General features: G+C 35.9%; 1 protein-coding gene across 1 annotated transcript in view; it reads right to left on the bottom strand.

Annotated features, from left to right (window-relative positions):
• The window catches only part of GAS2 (growth arrest specific 2), a 153549-nt gene that overhangs the window by 90536 nt on the left and 39531 nt on the right, over positions 1-23482 (bottom strand). The window lies entirely within an intron of this gene.

The following is a 23482-nucleotide window of genomic DNA, read 5'->3' as shown; positions in this document are numbered from 1 at the left end:
AGAATTCTGTTCAAAGTCTCCTCCCTGTGCCATTGTTTTTACATGGATCAATAAAATGTTTACCAAATAGCTGATTGAATTGGGCAGGGGCAAAGTAAGAATATTGCCAGTGGACTTATGAATTGACACTACAGAAATACAATAGAATTCACAAAATTATTTACAAATAAATGTATATGTTTTCAAATATATAGATGTTAAGCATGTACTCAAGTTTTTTTAAAAAAGATTTTTAAAGATAAAATATAGCAATAATTTTCTTATGTACATTGTACATATGCAAAGTTATATACAAGAAAACACATAACATATATGACCAGATGTAAAGATAAATTACATATAAATGTTACATCTTAAATGGCTTGTATCTAGGAAAATTCCAAAATTAAATATATCAAATTTATAATAATTATCTTTCAGTTGTAATTTAGTAATGCATATAGAATAGATTGGTTTTTGTTAATAAAATGCTAAAACAAGGGACAAAGAGTATAGAAGTAAATTGCTTGCATTGTACATAGCAGACACTAATTCTATCCTCAGCAACACATATGGTTTCCCAAGATCACCAGAAATAATTCTGAGCATAGAGCCAGGAAAACCATAGAGCTAGTTCTATCCCTGAGTATGTTCTCTTCCTAAATAGAAAAATTCATAACTACACTAACAACTATCATGACAATGTTAATAAGTGACATAAGTAGACTGCCTGTCTCGAATACAGGTGGGAGTGGGGAAGGAGGGAGATGGAGGGCATTGGTGGTGGGAATGTTGCACTGGTGAATGGGGGCTATTCTTTTATGACTGAAACCCAACTACAAGCATGTTTGCAATCATGGTGCTTAAAAAAAGATTTATTTAATAAAATGGAAAGATCACAAAATTATTGTTAGGATATTGAATCCTTTTGATAGTCATCAATATTTTAGTAAAAATTAAACTAAAGTAGTAAACTATGTCAATAAAATGATTAAAAAATTAAAATTTGTTGGAAAAAATTCTAAGAGGTAAATGTGAAGCTTATTTACAATGAGAGTAAGTCAAATATCAGCCTTAAGCAAAGATAATCCCAAGACTCTAAAACAGAGATTAAAAAAGTCTAGCTGGTATATATATACATATCCATATCCAGATATATATATGGATATGAATTTGACCCCTGGAACTTTCTTATATTCTTTATCATAAGTGAGAGCTTTTGGTTTTTTTGGATTGTTTTTAGGCTGTTTATAATTCTATTTATTTTATGCATAAACAATCTGCTATTTTCAGTTTTATCAACTTGTAACCAATTTGTGCTAATTTCTTCGGGTTTCTCTTTTTTAAAATACAAATCTTTATTTAAGCACCATGATTACAAGCATGTTCATAGTTGGGTTTCAGTCATAAACAGGATACTCCCCCTTCACCATTTGTACTCTAATTTATTGGGAACTCTGGGCTGCCACAAGCTATAAAAAAATAGACATCAAAGGTATATGATAACTACAACAAATTGTGTGACCCCTGGCTCAACAACCAAAAGCAAGGGGAATTTTTTTTAATATTTTAAATTAATTCAGTAATGTTTAACAGTGCTAACTTTATTAAATTGACATACAAAATTACTGCATCTCACCACCACCAATTTATCCAATATCATCTGCCACTGTCTCTATGTCATTGCCAATCCACTTCTTTCATTCCCTCATCCATTTTCCCAATGCTAGGCAGCCTGTTTTGTAATTAAATATTAAAAGTATCTGTCACCATTCACTACTGTCTATTTCCATAATATGGATTTATAAGTAGTAAAGAACAGAAATTTATTTAAACACCCAATCATTTTAATATTTCTGATCACATACCCTGGTTAAAAAGTACAATTTAAAACTTTTGTGAAACCACTTGGTACTGAGGAAAGTTTTTATAAAGGAATTATAAACTAGGAACTATCAAATATTACAGAACTAAGGAAATTTTAAAGAATGTGAGATGAAGTGTTTATACTATATCCATCTTATACTCAATAAAATAGAATTGATTTGAAAATTAACTAAGAAACACAAATTGAGATAATACAATAATCAATACATTCTCAAAAATCATTCAGCCTCCAAGAATTAAGAATGACCCCTATGATTAAAAATAGTATTTTCCTTTGTAAGTTTGTGGTCCTCACAAGAAACATGTACAAAGACATCTTCATATGCTATCAGATATAAGTCTTTAAGAACCATCCACATTGGAAGACATGAAAGTTATTTTAGGACAAATAAGATAAGTGTTTGCAATTGATACTTCAAAACCTAAAAATTTATTTCTGAAGAATTCAGCCTTACACTAATCAAACATTTAGTATTTAACATAACTATTTGTTTTCTGTTCTGGTGAGAATATACATTTTAAGTTCATGTCACTTAAAGACCAGGAAATTTTAAAAATATTAATGGGATCATTCAATCCAGATAAAATATTTTTATTCAAATAAAATATTTTATTTGGTAAAAAATGTAAAGTTGTATTAGTTAAAATGATTAATATATTCTCATGTAATATATGTAAATTCTAAAATAATTTATGGTTTAAATATCTTTGTTAATTTTGCTGAGAATAAGGGCCAGAGCAGTGGCGCAAGCGGTGAGGTGTCTGGCTTCCCTCTGCTAGCCTGGGGCAGACCATGGTTCGATTCCCCCAGCGTCTCATCTGGTCCTGAAAGCCAGGAGTGATTTCTGTGTGCATAGCCAGAGTAACCCCTTTGTGTCACAGAGTGTGGCCCAAAAATATACAAAAAATATTTACTGAGAATAGTAACACATAGCTTATAAGATCCAATGTTCTTCCTAGATGAGCATGAATCAAATTTCAAATGTCTAGAGATTACCATACTTTTATGACATATTGAATTAATAATTCTAGTGCAGAAACTTAATTTTATATACATTAGAGAAAAAAATGAGTGCAAAATACCAGTATCCAATACCTTCTAAATATAAATACATTATTGGTAATTTTGTATAAAATTGTGTATAAATTTCTTAAAAATCTTAGCAATCAACATCTTTTTCAATTTCTGATCTTCATTAAAGACTTAGTTTCTATAGGCTTTTTGAAGCCTGAAGGAAGTCAATGATGTCTCTTCTTTAGTCATATACTGGAAAATGGAAAAAAATAAGTATTTATGAAACAAAGCTTCACATTACATGAAAATCTTAAAGAAGATGTCTAGATCAGAGAAATTCCCTTGGTAATTGTGAACGTAACTACTTGAACATTTATAAAGTTGGCCACATATGCAGAGAGAAAAACTTCATGTCAAAAATAAATAATAATTTGTGTTTCAGAAGAATAATACATCAGGTAGGACTTACTTTGCTCATAGCTGACTCAGTTTGGTCCCATCTCTAAGCACACAGCCAGGAAAAAGCCATGTGTCATCACTGATTGTGGCTCAAAAAACTACATCCAAAAATCATTACAAAATGGTGATTCAAAAAGTAACTTCCACACACAACTTATTTGCTATACCTCTATACTTGTTTTCTCTTTACTACTAAAGGACCAAAAGTTCTTTGAAGAACTACATCATTTGTTACAGATCATTTAAAATCATTTCCAGATGTAGATTTATATACAATGCTTTTATCTAAAATACCTTCAAAAATGAACTGATAAATACAAAAAATGGTATTTAATGTATTGAGTATTTAAAAAAAAGTAGATCATAATTAACAAGATGTCAGAAGAAAATATTCTAATAAACTTTATAACATTCCCAAAGGAAAATTTTCTAGGATCTTCAAAGTCCACTAAATTTGTACCACAAATTTACCAAAAATGCTTTTTACTAATAAAGAAAATAAGAACTAAGATTTTTAATTAATTTTTTTTAATTTTTGGCCCAGCAGGGGTTACTCTTGGCTCTGTACTCAGAAATTGCTCCTGGCAGGCTCAGGGGACCATATAGGATGTCAGGGATCTAATCTGATTTTGTCCAGGTAGTCAAAATCCAAGACAAACACCCTACCACTGTGCTATTGCTCTGGCCCCATAATTAAAACTTAGCTTCATGATTTATTAAGTCAATAGATTTTTTATGCATATAAAATACCAATCCTCACCATCAATGTGAACTAATTCTACTACTACTACCAATGTCCTGAGTTTCCCAACCTCAAGCTTCTCCCTTACCAGCACAAAATGAATTCATTTCATATTTCTTGCTCCAAAGACACAAAAATGGCAAGGTAGTTGTCAGAAAAAAATCAATAAAAGTCAGTTTGTGATGATTGTTTGCTATACATATTAACCTATGTAAGAGAAAAAAATTCTTAATAATTACAATTTTTACTCTCTTTTACAGAGAAATGTTTTTAACACTAACATCTAAAATACAATGAATTAACTGTTATTTTGTACTTGGGTTTCATCATGGTAAGAATCCTTTCTTCAGTCATTAAGAAAACTATTATTTTTAATTATACACTAAACTGTAGAATTTAGTAGAGAATTTAGAAATTTTAAAAAGTTCTGAGAAATAGTTTAGATGGTAGGGTAATTACTTTGCATGCAGCAAATCCAAATTCAATCTCCAATATCCTCTATGAGTTGATCCAGTTGTGATCCCTGAGTGCAGAGCCAGGAGTTAGCAAGCCCTGACTGAGTACTGCCACATGTGGTCCAGAATTTAAAGGGAGAAAATACTAATAGGTCTATAAGGTACAAAATGTTTCATCCCTAAGAACACTAATATAGATAATACAAATAAAACAGCACATTCAATATAAGTGAAACTTTAGCTCAATATTGAACATATATAAAATATTTAGCAAGATTAGGAGTAGACATACCTTCCTTATTCTACACATTAGTAAATGTTATAGTCAATGCCAAATGATTCAACATTCTTGCCAAGTATGGGGTTTGGGAGGCCCCATACTGGAGCCCTTCTCCCTGGCCTGGGGAGTGCAGGGCGGGCAGACATCTGGCTTCTGGTTTCCTCCTTGATTCTGGAGAGAGACAAGCTCTTGCCAGGTATGGGGTTTGGGGAGGCCCCATACTGGAGCCCTTCACCCTGGCCTGGGGAGTGCAGGGCGGGCAGACATCTGGCTTCTGGTTTCCTCCTTGATTCTGGAGAGAGACAAGCTCTTGCCAGGTATGGGGTTTGGGGAGGCCCCATACTGGAGCCCTTCACCCTGGCCTGGGGAGTGCCGGGAGGCTTGGCAGGCCCCCAGCTGTCCTTGTCTTTTTCCCCTGACTCCAGGCCTTCCCTGGGTGCCAGTTCAGATGGCCAGAAGTGGGTTCATGTGGACTCTTAGTGGTCCTTAGGCTTCCCCCCTACCTCTCCCTACACTAATGGGAATGCGCTTTGGGAGGAGGGCAGGCCATTCTAGCACTGGTTTATGTTGGGACAGTCACTGGAATTTTTTTCTCCTTGTTTTCCTATTGATAATATTGTATGTATATATTTAATATATCCATAACATCCATCTTGTATTGTGACCTTGATACTGCCCTACAAATCTCATTTCTAATATTTTACTGCCTCAGTCTCAACCCTTATTTCCCCCCATCTTCCCATGTAGGTGCGGCTCATGACATGAAGCTCACCACATAGAGTGATAAGTGCAGTTAGAGAAATAACTACACTGAAAACTATCATAACAATGTGAATGAATGAGGGAAAAAGAAAGCCTGTCTCGAGTACAGGTGTGGGTGGGGTGGGGAGTAGGTAGATCCAGAAAATTGGTGGTGGGAATCCTGCACTGGTGAAGGGGGGTGTTCTTTATATGACTGTAATCATACAACTACAAGTATATATCATTGTGTTTAAATAAAGATAATTTATAAAAAAGAAATGTGTCAAGTAATTTGAGTGATCTGATGTTATCTCTAGTATGGTTATTTATTATAAAATTAAGCTGGTCAAGCTGAGTTCTAAAACATCAGGCTTCAATGGTGAGAAAATAAAATGTTATATTATACATAAGTAATATAAATGAGTTCAAAATTTTTTCGACATTCACAATGATATCTGAAAAGGATATTAACATATTGTTGGGTAAGGGTTGGGGGGTGGGTTACTGCCAGTAAATCTCATGGGCTACCACTTGCTTGGGTGATCATAGCTTACTCCTGATAGTATTCAGAAAACCATTTGTAATCCTGGAAATGGAAAGAGGGATGGGTCACATGCAAGATATGCTCCTAAACCTTGTAGCTCTTCAGCCTGATGAAAATATTATTTGTAATTTTCAAACTGGAAAGCAGTTAAGATGTGTTTTATCAGGTAAAGAGATTAACTGTAGAACGTACAAAAAATGGAATATTACTCAGCAATAAAAATACATGAGCTATCAAGCTACTTAAAAAATGTTAGGAACTTATCTGTGTATGACTCAATGGGAAAAGCTAATCTAGAAATGTCACATTTTGTATAATTTTAGCTTTTCCATGACATTTTGTAAAATGTTTGTTTATTAATTATATCAAGGTATTTATTATCCAGGATCAAAATTATTAAAATCTGATATAGAGAAATATTATTCTCTGTAGATAATAATATGATTATTAAGAGAGATAAGATAATTAAGAGAGAAGGATGGGCAGGCCATTCATCACAGACACATTGCACAGAATTTTGTGAAGAGGACCTGTGTATTTATTTAATATAATATTTAAATGGCAGAGATGACTTATACCACTTCTAGCAAAAATCACAGAAGATACATTAATAGTGTATTCCAAAGTATCTATGGATGATCATAATGACAATGTGTTCATTGTTTGGAAATGGTACCACCCTATAACATTTCCTGCTTAATTAAAAATAAGACTAAAAATTAATGTCTATGAGAAGCTTCGTTCATAGTGGTAAAAGAATAAAAAATGTTTCACAAGGAAGCAAATATAGGAAGTTCCTCAAATAGATTCTTTTCATTTTTATATGCATTGTGTCTAATTTCCCACCCATATGGGATACATTAACTAAATGCTATGCTACTATCAAAAGCTTCTGTTCTCTCAGAACTAATTGCTTACATATGGCCATACAGAATTTTCTTAAAAAAAAAAAAAACCCAAAGTCTAGTACTATATTTTAAAATTGAGTTTGTTCATAGATATCTATAAATATTAATAGAAATTTGTTCTGGCTCAGTTCAATAAATTTTTATGAAATCACAACCTTCCACCAGTCGTAAGACTAAGCATTGATTTCTAAAAGAGTGAAAACATAAGGAAAACTTCCTTTTTGAATATCCTCAGTGTACTTGAATATATATGTATATATATATATATATAAATCATAATAATATGGTAACTATTGTAAAGACAGTTTGAGTATTTAAATCATTTGGATGACGTTCTTCGGAAAATCTAAGGACATTTGTTTTGCTCTGGAAGGGATTGAGTAGACATCAGAGAATTAAGGTCTGACAAAGAATTTGAAGATCTCTTAGTGCTCAGAAATAAAAAATGGTAGTGTATTCCACAATGTAAAATATCAAATAGAAGCTTGGACAAACCTGAATGAGCAGAGAAAGATGTGAGACAAATGAGAAGAGTAAAGTTATCTGGGAAAGTATCACAGTATCTCATTTATAACTAAGAGTACCTAATAGCATAATCTTTATCAAGTAAAATTTGTAAACTAAAAGACCCAATGGTGATTATGCAGATTAAATAAAAGAATAAAAGTCCAGAAGTTTATAAGGCAAAGTCTCTGAGATGGGCTCATGTTATGAGAAATTCAAGCTCATAAAAGTGTTCATGCCATGTCCAAGATGGCACTGATATACATTTGCTTGTAACCCAATGGAGCAAAAAATAAAATTCAAAAATTATTTCAATTTTTACAAACATTTGAAATCTAAATACTTTAATGTAAAAATCCTTTAATTCTAAAACCCAGATTAATTGGAAATTTTATGTGATTGTATCTTATAATCATCATATTCACAATGGGTAAATCAAAATATATTTAACATTTTTAATTAAGAAACATGGGGACTCTGAGGACTTCAAGGGAAAGCTTTCTTGAATACCTGAAGCTCTCCTCAGAGGCCTAGGGAGTGGACCCCCCAAAAATGCATTCTGAAGCTGCTCAGCAAGTGAGTGAGTAAAGTCTGGCTGTAGGGGTCACCAACCAATAAGCTGAGCCCTCTGGCCTGCAGAGGCTCCGCCCTGCTGTGCATTTGATCACTCTGAGGACTTCTAGGGAAACTTCTCCTGTGCCTGTCTGTGTTTCTGAATACCTGAAGGTCTCCTCAGAGGCCTATGGAGCACACCCCAAAAAAACTGTCAACTAGAGGCAGCAGAAGAGTCCCTTCACTTCACAGCCATGCACTCTTTCTAACCAATGAACCCCACCACAACACGCAGGAAAAAACAAACTACAAGTGTGACAATGGGGAAACCTCGCAGGTAAACACCATGCACAGAGAATGACGACAATAGCTCAGATGACCTAAAAAATTCCAACCATCTGATTAACCACTCGGATAAGTAACTTAGAATAGAAATATGGAAGATGTTTGTAGAACTCAAAGAAAGCATAGATCAATCTGAACAGAACACAAAGACAGAAATCAGAAAACTCCAAACTGAAATAACAGACCTGAAAAACACAGTAGCTCAACTGTAAACCTCAGTGGATGGCCTTCCCAGCAGCTGCTGAGGAGAGAATCGGAGTACTGGAAGATGAGATGCAGCAAAACTCAAAACAGCAGAAGAAATTGGAAAATAATCTTAAGACAAATGAACAGGCAATGGAAAAAGTACTCAAGGAATACGAACAGATGAAAAGAGAAGTCTTTGATAAACTCAACAGAAACAACATAAGAATCATTGGAGTCCCAGATATCCAGGAAAGAGATCTCCAGGAAGAATCAACTGTAAAAGACACCACCAAAGAGGTACTCCCGGAGTTAAAGACTACATGCAATCAAATCCTGCATGCCCGAAGAGTACCAGCTAAAAGAGACCCAAAGTAAAACACTCCAAGACACATCCTCATTACAATGACAAATCCCACAGATAGAGACAGAATACTGAAAGCAGAAAGATCAAGAAGGGAAATTACATTCAAAAGAGCATCCCTAAGACTTACAGCAGACATGTCACAAGAAACTCATAAGGCCAGAAGACAGTGGTGGGATATTGTGACAAGACTGAATGAAATGAGTGCCTCACCAAGAAAACTGCACCCAGTCCGACTCATGGTCAGGTTTAAAGGAAGGATACATAGCTTCATGGATAAACAACAGCTCAGAAACTGCACAGATGAAAAACCAGCCTTAAAGGAAAAACTGACAGGTCTACTCTAAGACAAGAGAGACCAACAAACACAGCAAACTTATCTACGATGATGACATAAATCCTATGACAATCATCTCCCTCAATGTCAATGGACTAAATTCACCAATTAAAAGACACAGAGTGGTAGAATGGGTCCAAAAGATGAATCCAAACTTCTGCTGCCTACAAAAAACACACCTGAATAGTCATAACAAACAAAGACTCAAAATCAAAAGCTGGAGGAAAATCATCCAAGCAAACAGCACCCTTAAAAAACCTGGGGTGGCCATATTAATATCTGATGACACCAACTTTATACTCAGGAAAGTGGTAAGGGACAAAGATGGACACTATGTACTAATCAAGGGATATGTGCAACAGGAAGAAATCAGACATTTAAACATATATGCACCCAATGAGAGACCAGCAAATTATCTAATAAATTTACTGACAAATCTGAAAGAAGACACCAATAATAACACAATAATTGTGGGAGACCTCTACAGGGTCCTATCAACACTTGATAGGTCAACCAGACTGAAACCCAACAAAAACATACTAGCCTTGTAAAGAGTAAAGGAAGAAAGAGGACTAGTAGATGTATACAGGACACTCCATCCCAAAAAACCTGGATACACATTCTTCTCCAATGTAAAAGGGTCATTCTCTAGGATAGATTACATGCTGACACATAAATTATACCTCCATAAAATCAAGAAGATAGAAATCTTGCAGTCTACCTTTGCTAACCACAAGGCTCTGAAATTAGATGTGAACTACAAAGGCACACAAAAGAAAAACTTTAACAATTGGAAATTAAACACCTGCTACTGAAAAACCAGTGAGTCCAAGATGAAATCGAAGAGGAAATGAAAACTTTCCTGAAAACAAATGATAATGAAGACACAAACTTCCAGAATCTATGGGACACAGGAAAAGCGTCCTGAGAGGAAAATTTATAGCTTTACAAGCACACATCAGGAAGGAAGAAGGGGCATACAAGAATAACTTAATGACGTAGCTCATAAAATTAGAAAATGATCAACAAAAGGAACCAAAAATAGGGAGACAGAAGGAAATAACAAAGCTGAAAGCAGAAATGAATGAAGTGGAAAACCAAAAAATAATCCAAAAGATAAATGAAAACAGAAGTTTGTTCTTTGAAAAAATAAACAAGATTGATAGACCATTGGCAAAACTCACAAAGAAAGAGAGAGAAATCTGATAACCCATATTAGAAATGAAAAGGGGGAGATCATGTCAGATATTGCAGAGATCCAAAGGGTAATCAGAGACTACTTTGAGAAACTTTATGCTACTAAACATGAGAACCTAGAAGAAATGGAATAATTCTTGGACACTTATAACCTTCCACAGGTAAGTAAGGAGGATGTAACATATCTAAACACCCCTATCACTATTGAGAATTGAAACTGTAATCAAACATCTGCCCAAAAAGAAAAGCCCAGGCCCAGATGGATTTCCTAATGAATTCTTCCAAATCTCTCAAGAGGAGCTACTACCAATCCTAGCCAGGCTCTTCCATGAAATTGAAAAAAATAGGAACACTCCCAAACAGCTTTTATGAAGCCAACATCATCTTGATACCAAAACCAGAGAGAGATGCTGCCAAAAAAGAAAATTACAGATCAATATCTCTGATGAATGCAGATGCAAAGATCTTCAATAAAATCCTGGCAAATAGGATCCAATGCATCATCAAGAAGATCATACACTATGACCAAGTAGGTTTCATCCCAGAAATGCAAGGATGGTTTAACATCCGTAAATCTATTAACATCATACACAACATCAACAACAAGAAAATTAAAAATGCAACGTGGTACATATACACAATGGAATATTATGCAGCCATCAGGAGAGATGAAGTCATAAAATTTTCCTATACACGAATGTACATGGAATCTATAATGCTGAGTGAAATAAGTCTGAGGGAGAGAGAGATGCAGAATATTCTCACTCATCTATGGGTTTTAAGAAAAATAAAAGTCATTTTTGCAACAATCCTCAGAGACAATGAGAGGAGGTCTGTAACATCCAGCTCACTTCATGAAGCTCACCACAAAGAGTGGTGAGTGCAGTTATAGAAATAACTACACAGAGAACTACCATAATAATGAGAATGAATGAGGGAACTGGAAAGCCTGTCTGAAGAACAGGTGGCGGTGGGGTGGGATGGAGGGAGATTTGGAACATTGGTGGTGGGAATGTTGCACTGGTGAAGGAGGGTGTTCTTTACATGACTGAAACCTAATCACAATCATATATGTAATCAAGATGTTTAAATAAAGAAAAATATTAAAAAATAAAACTAAAAACAGACTGGAAAATGCAAAAAAATTCTTATCAAAATTCTTTTGGCAAAGAAATGCGGTGCAAGATTTCTACATTTTATCATCTACCTTCCCTGTCAATTTCTGGCAATGTTGAATATTGTCTTTCACAGGTGAATTTTATGTTATGCAAAATATTGTGTATAATGGAGGGAGACTTTATTTAAAGTAATAAGTTAGTACTACCAATCATTACTTCTCCAAAAGAACTCAGGATTACAGGATAAAATAGTTACCCTTACTGTCACTTGTTTTATAAGCCACTCCATAATAAAATGTAGTGGAAAGTACCATAGATAAATGAGCATAAGCAAGAAACAAGAAATGGCAAGCATGTATAGTTCTGAGCATTAGTTAGTCCAAGATCCGTAAAACTCTGAGCATATGTGTGAATTCATTTCCCTTATGTAACACCGGCTAACCTTTGCAAAAGCTGGCTCCCTGTGTGTGACACCAGGCGGGGAAAATCCGCGAAAGTACACCGGCCCAGTGGGGCTCAGCTGTGAAAGACTGTGAGTGTGACCTGTCTATGTCTGTCTACTGTCCTCTTGCATGAAACTCTTGCGAGTGGGGCAAAAAGAGCCTCCAGAAACCTCGCTCGCCCAGACGCCATTTTCAGGGAGGGACTTCAGAGCATAAAAACCGGCTAACCTTTGCAAAAGCTGGCTCCCTGTGTGTGACACCAGGCGGGGAAAATCCGCGAAAGTACACCGGCCCAGTGGGGCTCAGCTGTGAAAGACTGTGAGTGTGACCTGTCTATGTCTGTCTACTGTCCTCTTGCGTGAAACTCTTGCGAGTGGGGCAAAAAGAGGCTCAGAGGAGCATGGCCGCTCCGCTTCGCTACGCGGCCGTGCACTCTTTCTAAGGAAAGAACTCCATTGCAACAAGAAGGAAAAATCACACTAAGAACGGCGCTATATCACAGAAGCAAACATTTCTCTCTGGACTGTCTTCTCTGTTGCATGCTCGGGCCTAAGATTTGACCCAGTGTGAGGCTTCATCCACGGAGGACTCCCCTCCCTTAGAGGCAAGTCAGCCCATCCAGAAAGGGAGGAGCCAGAGGAGTGTGCTGCCTACATCATATAGACAATGAATACCACTACAACACGTAGAAAAACCCACAATACAAGTGTGACAATGGGGAAACAACGCAGGCCAGCATCAGACATAGAGAATGAAGATGACAATTCTGAGGACCAGATAATGACTGAACAACTAATCAACCTCTCAGATAAGGACTTTAGACTAGCAATATGGAAGGTGCTCAACAGACTCCAAGAAACCATGGATCGAGTTGAACAGAACACTAATAAGAACCAAGAAAATATGAAGGCAGAAATGACAAAACTCCAAACTGAAATAACATGTCAACTAACAGGCCTGAAAAAGTCAGTAAACGAAGTGAATGACAAAATGGATAAGCTCTGGGACAGGGTATCAGAAGCTGAGAATAGACTTGGTGCTGTGGAAGATGAGATACATAACAATTCCATACAGCAGGAGAGATTGGACAAAAAACTTAAAGCAAATGAGCAGACAATGGAAAAATTAGTCAAAGAATGGGAACAGACGAAAATAGAAGTCTATGATAAGATCAACAGAAACAACTTAAGAATCATTGGAGTCCCAGAGACCCAGGAAGAAAATTTCCAGGAAGAATCAATGGTCAAGAACATCATTAAAGAGAAACTTCCAGAGCTAAAGAATATATGTGATCAAATCCTGCATGCCCGAAGAGTACCAACCAAAAGAGACCCCAGAAAAACCACCCCAAGACACATCCTAGTCACAATGACAAATCCCACAGATAGAGACAGAATTCTGAAAACAGCAAGATCAAAAGGGGAAATCATGTTCAAGCAAGCTTCCCTGAGATTTACAGCAGACCTGTCACCAGAAACGCTCAATGCCAGAAAGCAGTGGTGGGATATTGTGACAAGACTGAATGAAATGAATGCTTCACCCAGAATACTATACCCAGCAAAACTCACTTTCCGGTTTGATGGAAGAATACATGGTTTCACAGACAAAAAACAGCTCAGAAACTTCACAGACACAAAACCAGTCTTAAGAGAAAAACTGAAAGACCTAATCTAAGGCAAGACTACCCAAAAGACACACCAAATTTTGAAATAAAGATGGCGTTAAATCCCAGGACAATTCTTTCTCTCAACGTCAATGGACTAAATGCACCAGTTAAGAGACACAGAGTGGCTAAATGGATCAAAAAACTCAATCCAACCTTCTGCTGCCTACAAGAAACGCACCTGAATAGTCAGAACAAACATAGACTCAAAATAAAAGGCTGGAGAAAAGTTATCCAAGCAAACAACACCCATAAAAAAGCTGGAGTGGCCATACTAATATCAGATAATGCAAACTTTATACTCAGGAAGGTTGTAAGGGACAAAGACGGACATTTTATATTAATCAAGGGGTACGTAGAGCAGGAAGAATTCACTCTCCTAAACATATATGCACCGAATGAGGGGCCAGCAAAATATTTAATACAACTGTTGACAAATCTGAAAAATAATATCAACAACAACACAATAATTGTGGGGGACCTTAACACGGCTTTGTCAACACTGGACAGGTCAACCAGACTGAAACCCAACAAGAATATACTAGACCTGAGGAGAGAAATGGAAGAAAGAGGCCTAGTGGATATATATAGGACACTCCATCCCCAGAAACCTGGATACACATTCTTCTCCAATGTACATGGGACATTCTCCAGGATAGACTACATGCTGGCACATAAAACATACCTCCATAAGATCAAGAGGATAGAAATTTTGCAGACTACCTTCGCTGACCACAAGGCTCTGAAATTATTTGTGAACTCCAAAGGGACTCAGAAGAAACACTTTAACACCTGGAAGTTAAACAGCCTCATGCTCAATAACCAGTGGGTCCGAGATGAAATCAAGGAGGAAATAAAAAGGTTCTTGGAAACAAATGACAATAAAGACACAAACTCTCAGAACTTATGGGACACTGCAAAAGCAGTACTGAGAGGAAAATGTATAGCTTTGCAAGCACACATCAGGAAGGAAGAAGGAGCTTACCTGAGTAGCTTAATGACACAGCTAATAGAACTAGAAAATGCTCAACAAAAGGACCCAAGAATAGGAAGACAGAAGGAAATAACAAAGCTGAGAGCAGAAATCAACGAAGTGGAAACAAAAAACAATTGAAAGATCAACGAAAGCAGAAGTTGGTTCTTTGAAAAAATAAACAAGATTGATAGACCACTGGCAAACCTAACAAAGAAAGAGAGAGAGAGAAACTTGATAACTCGTATCAGGAATGAAAAAGGAGAGATCACTACTGATATGACAGAGATTCAAAGGGTAATCAGAAACTACTTTGAAAAACTCTACGCCACTAAAAATGAGAACCTGGAAGAAATGGATAAATTCTTGGACTCTTATAATCTTCCACGGTTGAAGGAAGAGGATGTAGCATATATAAACACCCCCATCACCATTGATGAAATTAAAACAGTAATCAAATGTCTGCCGAAAAACAAAAGCCCAGGTCCAGATGGATTCACTAATGAATTCTATCAAACTTTCCAAGAGGAACTACTGCCAATCTTGGCAAGACTCTTTCATGAAATTGAACAAACAGAAACACTTCCAAATAGCTTTTATGAAGCCAACATCACCTTGATACCTAAACCAGACAGAGATGCTACCAAAAAAGAAAATTACAGACCAATATCATTGATGAATGCAGATGCAAAGATCCTCAACAAAATCCTGGCAAATAGGATTCAATGCCTCGTTAAGAAGATCATCCACTACGATCAAGTAGGTTTCATCCCAGGAATGCAAGGCTGGTTTAACATCCGTAAATCTATCAACATAATACACAACATCAATAACAAGAAAAATAAAAACCACATGATCATATCAATAGATGCAGAGAAAGCATTTGATAAGGTCCAACACCCATTCTTGATCAAAACTCTCAGCAAGATGGGAATGGAGGGAACCTTTCTCAATATAGTGAAGGCCATCTACCACAAGCCAGTGGCAAATATTATCCTCAATGGAGAAAAACTGAAAGCCTTCCCACAAGACAAGGCTGTCCTCTCTCACCACTCCTATTCAACATAGCACTGGAAGTACTTGCTATAGCGATTAGGCAAGAAAAGGATATCAAGGGAATCCAGATAGGAAAGGAAGAAGTCAAGCTCTCACTGTTTGCAGATGACATGATACTCTACTTAGAAAACCCTAAAGACTCTATCAAAAAGCTTCTAGAAACAATAGACTCATATAGCAAGGTGGCAGGCTACAAAATTAACACACAAAAATCAATGGCCTTTCTATATACCAATAGTAATAAGGATGAAATGGACATTAAGAAAACAACCCCATTCACAATAGTACCACACAAACTCAAATATCTTGGAATTAACTTGACTAAATATGTGAAGGACCTATACAAAGAAAACTATAAAACTCTGCTCCAAGAAATAAGAGAGGACACACGGAAATGGAAACACATACCCTGCTCATGGATTGGCAGGATTAACATCATCAAAATGGCAATACTCCCCAAGGCATTATACAGATTTAATGCCATCCCTCTAAAGATACCCATGACATTCTTCAAAGAAGTGGATCAGACACTTTTGAAATTCATTTGGAACAATAAACACCCTCGAATAGCTAAAGCAATCATTGGGAAAAAGAATATGGGAGGAATTACTTTTCCCAACTTTAAACTGTACTACAAAGCAACAGTTATCAAAACAGCATGGTATTGGAATAAGGATAGGTCCTCAGATCAGTGGAATAGGCTTGAATACTCAGAAAATGTTCCCCAGAGATACAACCATCTAATTTTTGATAAAGGAGCAGGAAATCCTAAATGGAGCAGGGAAAGCCTCTTCAACAAGTGGTGTTGGCACAATTGGATAGCCACTTGCAAAAAATTAAACTTAGACCCCCAGCTAACATCATGTACAAAGGTAAAATCCAAATGGATTACAGACCTCGATATCAGGCCCAAAACCATAAGATATATAGAACAGCACATAGGCAAAACACTACAGGACATTACAGGCATCTTCAAGGAGGAAACTGCACTCTCCAAGCAAGTGAAAGCAGAGATTAACAGATGGGAATATATTAAGCTGAGAAGCTTCTGCACCTCAAAGGAAATAGTGCCCAGGATACAAGAGCCACCCACTGAGTGGGAGAAACTATTCACCCAATACCCATCAGATAAGGGGCTAATCTCCAAAATATACAAGGCACTGACAGAACTTTACAAGAAAAAAACATCTAACCCCATCAAAAAATAGGGAGAAGAAATGAACAGACACTTTGACAAAGAAGAAATATGCATGGCCAAAAGACACATGAAAAAATGTTCCACATCACTAATCATCAGGGAGATGCAAATCAAAACAACGATGAGATACCACCTCACACCCCAGAGAATGGCACACATCACAAAGAATGAGAATAAACAGTGTTGGCGGGGATGTGGAGAGAAAGGAACTCTTATCCACTGCTGGTGGGAATGCTGTCTAGTTCAACGTTTATGGAAAGCGATATGGAGATTCCTCCAAAAACTGGAAATCGAGCTCCCATACGAGCCAGCTATACCACTCCTAGGAATATACCCTAGGAACACAAAAATACAATACAAAAACCCCTTCCTTACACCTATATTCATTGCAGCTCTATTTACCATAGCAAGACTCTGGAAACAACCAAGATGCCCTTCAACATACGAATGGCTAAAGAAACTGTGGTACATATACACAATGGAATATTATGCAGCTGTCAGGAGAAATGAAGTCATGAAATTTTCCTATACATGGATGTACATGGAATCTATTATGCTGAGTGAAATAAGTCAGAGAGAGAGAGAAAAACGCAGAATGGTCTCACTCATCTATGGGTTTTAAGAAAAATGAAAGACACCCTTGTAATAATAATTTTCAGACACAAAAGAGAAAAGAGCTGGAAGTTCCAGCTCACCTCAGGAAGCTCACCACAAAGAGTGATGAGTTTAGTTAGAGAAATAACTACATTTTGAACTGTCCTAATATTGAGAATGTATGAGGGAAATGTAGAGCCTGTCTAGGGTACAGGCGGGGGTTGGGTGGGGAGGAGGGGGATTTGGGACTTGGGTGATGGGAATGTTGCACTGGTGATGGGTGGTGTTCCTTTTATGACTGAAACCCAAACACAATCATGTATGTAATCAAGGTGTTTAAATAAAAAAAAATTATAAAAAAAATAAAAAAGAAATATTTGCATTTTACAGTTGATACATTTGAAATAAAAAATAAAATATTCAAAAGAAAAAAAATATTTCTAACATGAAAAAAAAAAAAAGAAAAAGATGTGTCATTAAAAAAAAAGAAATATGGGGCCGAAATGGTGATGCAAGCCATAAGGTGTCTTCCTGTGTGTGCTACTTAGGACAGACTGCTATTCAATCTCCCAATGTCCAATACGTCTCCAAAGCCAGAAGTGATTTCTGAGGGCATAGCCAGGTGTAATCCCTGAGCATCACCGGGTGTGGCCCAAAAAGCAAAAAAAAAAAAAAAAAAAAAAAAGAAAGAAAGGAGGAGGAGGAGAAGAAGTAGAAAAAGAAGAAGAAGATGAAGAAGAAGAAGAAGAAGAAGAAGAAGAAGAAGACGATGACGACGACGAAGAAGAAATAACCCACAAATTTATTAATATTTAGACCTTAGAAAAAAGTTAATCAATTATTTTTTATTCTGTCACTTCCATAATGGAACACATATATTTCCACATCTAGAGAAGACTGAGATTTGAATAGGAGGAAGTCAAACTTACTTTTTAATTTTTTATTTAGGCACTATTTTTTGCAAAGCCATTGATAATAAAATCTCTGCATAAAATGTTCCAACTCCAATCCTGTATCCAGTGTCAGTATCTAGCCGTTAGTGTTGTCAGATCATCCCTCCACAAATGTCTGCTCCACAAGCTTGCCTCCTAAACAGGCATATTTTTAAGTCTAATTATTGTAGTTTGGCTCTCGTAGTTTAGGGATATATAGATGCCTTTCATCTACATTACCAATGTATCTACTCTACCTGACTCTACACCACTCTATACTACTCTACCTGACTCCTGTAAGTATGTAAACTACAGATGACCTCTTCTTTCCCTCCAACATCCTCAACCCCTGCAATTCTCTCTTCCCTGGATTTTCCATCTCTGTAACCTAGGGCCAATGGTTTAATCACTTTTGATGGTTGACATTCTGACATTGTGTTATTCTTTTTTAAGTAATATCTTTATTTAAACATGGTGATTACAAACATGATTGTAGTTGAGTTTCAATCATAAAAAGAACAGCCCCCTTCACCAGTGCAACCTTCCCATCAACAATGTCCCACCCCCTGCCTGTATTCGAGACAGGTATTGTACTTCTCTCACTCACTAACATTGTTATGATAGTTCTTAGCATAGTTATTTCTCTGCACTCACCAATCTGTTTAGTGAGCTTCATATCTTGATACATTTCTTCCAGCCCTCATCTCTGGGAATTATTTCAATGTCTTTAATTTGTCTTAGGACTCATAGATGAGTAAGACTATTCTATGTCTATCTCCTCCCTCTGACTTATTTTACTAAGTATAATAGATTCCATGTTACATCCATGTATAGGAAAATGTCATGACATTCTGTTATTCTATATAAAACAGAAACAAGATTATCAGTTTATATTTTTCTTTTGTTTTATGTTACTTAACATACTTAACAGTTTCAACCAATTTGCAGCAAATTGCATAATTACATCATTCCTTGTGTCTGCATAGTAGTTCATTATGAGTCTATGCCACATCTTTATTATTCATTTATTGGTCTGGATATTTGTTTTTATTCCATATTCTGAGTGCTATAATAAATATTGGTAACATCTACTTTTTGAATAAATGGTTTTGTGTCTTGGGAGTGGTAACAAAGTGGTACAATTTCTGGATAATGAAAGCTTTATTACCTTTTAAGAAATCTCCATGGTATTTCCCACAAGATGTCGAACAGACTATCAGTAGTGAATGAGAGTTCGTTTTTGACACATATTAACTGACACAGGTTGAAAAATATACTTTGAAAATGAAAGGTTTTAGAGAAAAAGGGGTCTTAGAGTCTAGGTTTAGCAGTGGACCTTATATAATCAGAATAATTTCATCAATTGTTAATTACTAATTAATGACAGTGGATTATATAATCTTATGATAGTTTAAAATATTTTATTGAAGATTTCAATGTGTTTGCCTGTTTATTTATTGTGGGTAAGGGGGTGTTCCCTCATTACTCTGGGATCTCATGGCTCTGTGCTAAGGAATCACTTCTGGAAATCTATGTGTTGCCAGGGATTGAACCTTGGTCAGCAGCATGCAAGGCAAGCAGTTTGACCTAGACTCTTTAATCCAACTCCTTTAAGTTATCAATACCTCCTCCCAACATCTTTCCTTTTTCGCCTTTTCAGCAAGTTGTTCCAATTCTACATTGCAAATAGGATTTTTATATCAAATAAATAATTTTACATCATGCATAATGTGATTTAAGACATGCAAATTAATGATGCACTTATGTATAAAATCTTTCATTATAGATGTTATTTGGTGAACAGTGAGCAAAAAAGTAAATAAATAAAAAGTACTTTTAAAACTATGTGTCAGTTTATGTTTGAACCCTCTACATTAAAGACTTACTTTACATAAACAGACAACAAACTTCTTTTAATTTTTTGTTAAATATATTAATTCAATCAATCTTTCCAATATTCTGCAATCAGGAATCACTCCTGGAGAGCTTGGGTAGGGTGCCAGATCAGTTGCATGTAAGTCAAGTGCCTTATCCACTGTACTATTGCTGTGGCCCCAAATTTCTAATATTCTAAGATATAATATTAAAATTGTTTCAAAGTTTTTAATTATTAAAATTTAAGTTAAGGGGCCAGAGTGATAGCACAGAAGGTAGGATATTTGCCTTGCATAGAGCCAACCCAGGTTTGATTTCCAGTATCATAGAGGTTGAGTCCCTCTGAGTACAGAGTTAGGAATATCTCCAGAGCATCACTGAATGTGGTCTCCCCCCAAAAAAAAACCATAAACAAAAACAAAAAAAAAGAACAAAATTTCGTCAAAACTACATTTTTTGACATTATAACATAAATGAGCATTCTCAGTTTGGAATGTTTTACTGGTAAATTCTAGGAAGCCCATTTTGTTTCTTTTAATGACTTTTTTTTTTTGGATCTGTTGAGTAATGACTTATTTGTTTTGCTCTAGAGGTTATACTTAGCAATTGCAGATTAGGGGGCTGGCAATTCTTGGCCCAATAATTCAGGCCTAACTATTAGTTGTTTAGTACACTGCTTCTGAGGCTAACAGGTCAACACCTGAAATGCTACAGGATCATGTACTACCAAAAATGTGCCAGATCCTTACACAAGATAGGCATAGATAGCTTTACTACTGATCTATACTGCCAATCCTATATTGGTTTTGTTTGTTTGTTATTGTTTTTGTTTATTTAATTAGTTTGATATTAAATGCTTTTAATGCACTATGTAACTTAATTATTCAATATGTAACTTAATTACAAGTTGTTTTTTTTATATTCTTGAATTTTTATCATCGAATGATATACAAACTTAGTTGGGGGAGGTATGTTATGGGCAATAACCAGGAGGACTCTAGACTTTTCTGTGACTGTGTTTAGGGATCACTCCTGCTGAAGTTCAGGGGAACATCCATGGTGCTGGGGACTGAACTGCAGTTGGCCCTCTGCAAGGCCAGTGTTTTAATGCCTCTATTCTCTCTGGCTTTATATCTTGATTTTTAATTTCCTAATTACAGTCAACCTTTCAAAGCAAATCACACTTTCTATTGTTATTGGAAAAAAGATTAAGTACCTTGTAAAGGGTTTCCAGGTTTTATACTAACATGGCTGTACCTACACTAAGATTCCTCCATCCTCCAATATTTAGAATACATTCTAGCCATACTTCTCTAAATTTCTATAGTCCATCCCATATACACAGAGCTTAAATCTCCCTGACCTTTCCATACCTTTGGTCTTAATAACTTCCTATCTCAAATGACGGCCTGATTGTCCTGAACTCCACCACTCTTATTTCCATCTTTATATATAATTCACAACATTCAAGTGTTTTTTCTGTTATTTCTAAACAGAATGGGACAATACCTGATTTTGTTAACATTTTATGCCTTAGAATTTAATCTGATATTAACTACATAGTATGTATGAACTTTTTGTTGACTTACTACAAATTAACAAAGCAGCTGTATATTGTTTCCAGCAGGGGATAGCAGAATAACATGGTCACACAAACAATGGAGTGAGACTGTGTGTGAATCCTAATTTCTAACATAGGAGTTGTGCAACTTCAGAGAAGTAACTCAAATTTATTGAGAAATCAAAACAGTAACTAATCACATATTTTTGTGTGATGAATAAATAAATTTATATGGAAATTTTATGAAATAACGTCTGGAACATACCATCATGTAAATATGTTTTTCTTGAGAATTGAAGCAAAAGACAATTTTTTATAAAATTCAATTTGAGGTTTGTTGTGAATTGCTTGAGGACTTATTTGTTTTGTTTTGTTTTTGAGACAAAGCTAGCAGTTCTCAGGAGTTACTCTTAGGTCTGCACTCAGGAGTCACTGCTGGCAGACTTGGGGACCATATGGGATACCAGGCCTCAAATCCACATTGGCTATGTGCAAGGCAAATGACCTACCCAGCAGTTCTATCCTTCCAGTTACATCTCATGGAAGTTTAAATGATCCCTACTTCATTTCCATTTACAGATGCTGCAATATGAAATATTTTCCAAGCCATCACATTTATCTCCTGCCCAGAACATCATAATTATGTTCCCTAATCATTCTAGTTATTTAGCTTAAAAGTAATAATATATGTTTTTTCAATATCCCTTCGATTCAAGGCCATAATTTTTCCAAATTATTTCATTGTTGTTTTCTACTAAATAGATGTTCAATTATGTTGCTACTATCACTATAGTATTGATTCTCCTGAAGTATTTAATATCTCACATCTGAACAAAATAAACTTCAAAAATATTCTTCATAATTTCAACTTCTAATATTGCCAACCCAACCTATATGTCTTCGTATTAATCTACATAAATTTAATCATCTCAGTGTTTAAAACATGGTCAAATTCTTTAACTTAACTTTACTGCAGCCTGTGCCAAAAGTTCTCTCAATGTACTCATTACTGATCATGGTGGTCTATTCACTATTCATGGATGTTGCTATTTTTCCAACTTTAAAATCTGTTTAATTAACTCCCTTGTCTAAGGGTTTTTTAATTATTATTTTAGGCCACACCTGGTGATGCTTAGGGGTTACTCCTGGCTCTCTGCTCAGAAATTGTTCCTGGTTTAGGGAACCATATGAGACACAAGAGGATCTAACCGAATTCTATCCTGCGTCAGCTGCATGCAAGACAAATTCCCTACCACTATGCCATCACTCCGGCCCCTTGTCCAAGTGTTTTTTATCAGGTCTGGGAAATTCTACTGCTTTCATGCAAGTTTTATCCCTGCCTTTGGGCCTGAATATCTCTATATCTATCAATCTATCAATCAATCTATCTATCTATCTATCTATCTATCTACCTACCTATCTATCATCTATCTATTTGGTTTTTGGGTTTTGGAAGACACCCGAAGGCGCTTCAGAGTTACTCCTGGCTCTGAATTCAGAAATCAGTCCGGCAAGGGGATCAGGGGACCATATAGAATGTTGGGGATCAAACCTGGGTCTGTCCTGGATCAGCAGCA

Source organism: Suncus etruscus, chromosome 9 (assembly GCF_024139225.1).
Source record: "Suncus etruscus isolate mSunEtr1 chromosome 9, mSunEtr1.pri.cur, whole genome shotgun sequence".
NCBI classification, from domain to species: domain Eukaryota; kingdom Metazoa; phylum Chordata; class Mammalia; order Eulipotyphla; family Soricidae; genus Suncus; species Suncus etruscus.
This window is presented reverse-complemented; position numbering and strand designations above follow the sequence as displayed.